The sequence below is a fragment of the Coenobita brevimanus genome, chromosome 85 (genome assembly GCF_032717465.1).
Source record: "Coenobita brevimanus isolate Jiangsu-jjx chromosome 85, ASM3271746v2, whole genome shotgun sequence".
NCBI classification, from domain to species: domain Eukaryota; kingdom Metazoa; phylum Arthropoda; class Malacostraca; order Decapoda; family Coenobitidae; genus Coenobita; species Coenobita brevimanus.
The window spans coordinates 2,339,376-2,343,029 of record NC_137038.1 but is presented as its reverse complement, the minus strand read 5'-3'; the positions used below and the strand labels follow the sequence as shown (position 1 = coordinate 2,343,029).

The 3,654-nt window shown below is 41.9% G+C and overlaps 1 non-coding gene across 1 annotated transcript; it reads left to right on the top strand.

Moving 5' to 3' along the window:
* Positions 1 to 2,843: 2,843 nt before the first annotated feature.
* LOC145410494 (5S ribosomal RNA) lies at positions 2,844 to 2,962 on the top strand. Its single transcript, XR_013899284.1, has one exon. It is a non-coding gene; the product is annotated as a 5S ribosomal RNA (ribosomal RNA).
* The last annotated feature ends 692 nt before the right edge of the window (positions 2,963 to 3,654 follow it).

Sequence of the window (3,654 nt, the reverse complement as noted above, 5' to 3'; positions counted from 1 at the left end):
TGAATAAAACCATCTGGTGTTAGGTGGAATAAAGACAGTTGCTCTCCCATTTATGAATATTTAACTACTGAAGAATTACCAGCTTGAGATTTTATTAGGCCTTGTTATTAGCACAGATGCTAAGCTGCCAACCTGATAGTGCCAGGAGCTGTTTCCTGGCACTGCATCATCATCACCACTGTTGTCTTTGTTGTTGATTAGCATGTAAAATGAGTACCTAGGTGATGTGAGTGGTATATAGTAGTGGAATAATCAGCCACATGGTCAATGGCCTAAGTTATGAAGTTGATCATCACAATTATTATTATCATCCAGCATCGTAATCTACTCTCGTCATCAGTCCAATTTCCTTTTTCCACCCATGGACGGGGTCAGGAATTCGCAAACAAAAATTTCCTTAGTAGGGGAGCAACTGTTAACATACTCTGTCCACATCAACTTGGCTTAAACGTGATAAGAAATGGAATGCAGAGTGACAGTACATTACCTTTGTCTTATACTGCAACTGAGCTATGGGGATAAGGCCACTGATGCAATAAGATCTCAACCAAGACAAAAAACTGTGCAACTCATGTATCTCCACAGGGTGGCAGTAGAAGTTGAAGCAGCTGTACTTGTGGGTGCTGAGGAATAGCTAGGTACTGAAGATTCGGGTGGCCAAGACAGTTATGAAGCGGATCCCTTTAGTTCTGGCCAGTCAGAAGGTATTCCCCAGGAGATTTAAGGTGGCCAGTGTTCCCCCTTGGCCATGGCAAGACAGAAGTGGCAGCAGAAAACCCAAAATAGCAGCAGCACGAACCCCAGAAACACAGTAGCAGCACGAACCCCAGAAATAGCAGTAGCAGTAGTAGTCCCAACCACAGAAGTAGCAGTAATGGGAAAAGCAGCAGCAGCAGTACTGGTGGCCCCTGAAAAATAACAAGTTTTTAGGAAATATTCTTAGGTCTGTTGAAAAATTAGCCCTTTACATGTGGAGTTCAATATAGGCCTTAACCCACTAGGCCTACTGGTGCTGGAGAGGGACGCCTTCTATTGGTGAAACTGATAAAACTGAACGTAGAAGCTGCCTGATTATATAAATGTTCCTCCGTCCCATCCCTATCCCCTAACTGCAGAATGGAGAACTACAGATGCTTTGGCCTGCAGTCCACTGGGTTCATGTACTGATGTGCCTGGGATTGCAACTACTAACACTGTTCCTACAGGTGGCCTAAGATGAACTGATCCACTTTATGTCATCTGTCTGGCTCAATTTCCTGGTTATACAAATGTCCCTCAAATACTTCCTTAGAGAATGATAGTAGGCTACTGCAGATGGTCAACTTCATGCATGCAGTCCACCATGTTCCCATTTCAGATGAGCCTGGGGCTACAAGTACTACTACAGCTTGGGAAGAGTGGAAATCCACTTCAGAGGGAGAAAATGAACGTTAATAAACGTCTACCAACCTACATAACATAGTTAAAAAATGACTGATGATGATGATGATGATAATTATAATATAATAATAATAACAACAACAACAATAAAACGTCATCACCACATGCCTTTTCCCCAAATACATGGCGTTAGGCTGCTACTGCTGCTGTTGATCAACCCCAGCTGATCTGGTTGATCAGAGCCATCAATCATAAGCAAGCAACCGCCCCTGCAAGGTCATCCCATAGGAAGTTGGCACTGATGTGGAAGAAGAAGAAGAGGAGGAGGAGGAGGAGGAGGAGGAGGAAGATTGTGGCACTACACAAGAAAGATGCTGGCACTGGCAGGAGGAAGAGGCAGCTGGCATTGAAGGTGGAGGATGAAGTCTCCATTGAGAAAGGGAGGAGGTGGAAACTGGAAACAAGGAGAGTCTGGGGCTAAGAGTTAAGGAGGAAAGGTCGGCACTGAGAGAGGAAGAGGAGGAAGAGATTGGCAGCATATAAGGATGAGGCAAAAAACAAAACAAAAAAAAACATGAGGATTATGTACTGGTACATTATATCTAAACATTCCAATTTAGTATAATCTGTACTACCATGATTATTATGGCCATATCTAACCATTTCAATCTGATGATGGTAGGTAGGGGCACCCATCACTTCACGTCTATCATGCTTTTTCTGTATCTGTCCTTCTCTCTTCCCATTTCTACCATCTTCCTGTCACTTCATTATCCTTCTTTCCACTTCAGGTGTTTCTAAAATGAGTGACAAGTCTTATGGTTTCCTGTAACAAGGGAAACCAATACAACACCTGGGTGGCAACCAAAACAAAATACAGTAAAGGGGTGATGTTGAGCCTGCTATGGTGCCCCGTTAACCCTCTCGTTACTGGACGACACAGGCTGCGTCCAACCGCGGGCAAGTACTCAGGATGTGGGCCGGCTCGACCTTGGCCGAGTGCTGGGAGAACCCCACCCCCATCCTGTTTCGTGCTCACGGTACTTCTTAACCATCCTCACACCCTTTGTTTTGCACCTGTCTCCGTGATTTTTTTTCTCTTCGTAACCTTCAATAGTTGTACTTGCTTATGGCGTTGATAAAAACGTTTGGCGAATATAAATTATGCGCTAATTTACGATGTTTTTTCTTTCAATCATGTTTTCTCGTGGAAATATGTTTTATGGCATCTGTTCCTGAGAAAGAGTTTTAGGAAATTTCATTAGCTACATTTTAGTACATAAACATTTACTGTAGGACAATTGAGGTCTGTTTTACGTTCTGCAAAAGGAAAATATATTACAGTCGTTGCAGTGCAGAAATGGTGTTTCGCTGAATTATTTTTTCCCCTGCCTTTATTTATGTCTATCTGATTTTTTATTTACGTAATCTCGAATAGTTGTATTTGGTGTTGATAACAACATTCCAACGGCCATACGACGTTGAGTACACCGCTTCCCGTCCGATCAGCGAAGTTAAGCAACGTTGGGTCTGGTTAGTACTTGGATGGGTGACCGCCTGGGAACACCAGATGCTGTTGGCATAACGTTATCCCTACGTGTCAAGTGGGGTTGGTGGAGGATTAGTTCCCCTCCCTGTAAAACAATTAACTCTAAGCCCTTGGTCACCCCGTTTGGGATACATGGCGTCTGGCAATGAATGAATGAATGAACAACATTTGGCAATTATGCGCTAATTTAAGATGTCTTTTCCTTCCTTCTGTTTCCTCATAGAAATATGTTTTTGGTAATTGTTATTGAGAAAGAGATTTAGGAAATTTCATTAGCTACATTTAAGTATATAAACATTTACTGTATGACAATTCAGGTCAGTTTTAAGTACTGCAAAAGGAAATAATCTTACCATCGCACTGCAGCGCGGGAGCGTGTTTCGCACAGCCAAAGTTTTTGCTAATTTATTTTTTCCCCTGCCTTTATTTATGCCTCTATCTGTCCGATTTTTTATTCATGTAATCTCAAATAGTTGTACTTGCTTACAGTGTTGATAAAAACGTTCGGCGAATATAAATTATGCGCTATTTTACGATGTTTTTTTCTTATATTCTTGTTTCCTCATAGAAATATATGTTTTATGGTAATTGTTACTGAGAAAGGATTTTAGAAAATTTCATTGGCTACATTTTGGTATGTAAACATTTACTGTAGGACGATTCGGGTAGGTCTTACGTATCGCAAAAGGAAATTATCTTATGGTCGCACTGCAGTGCAGGAGTGG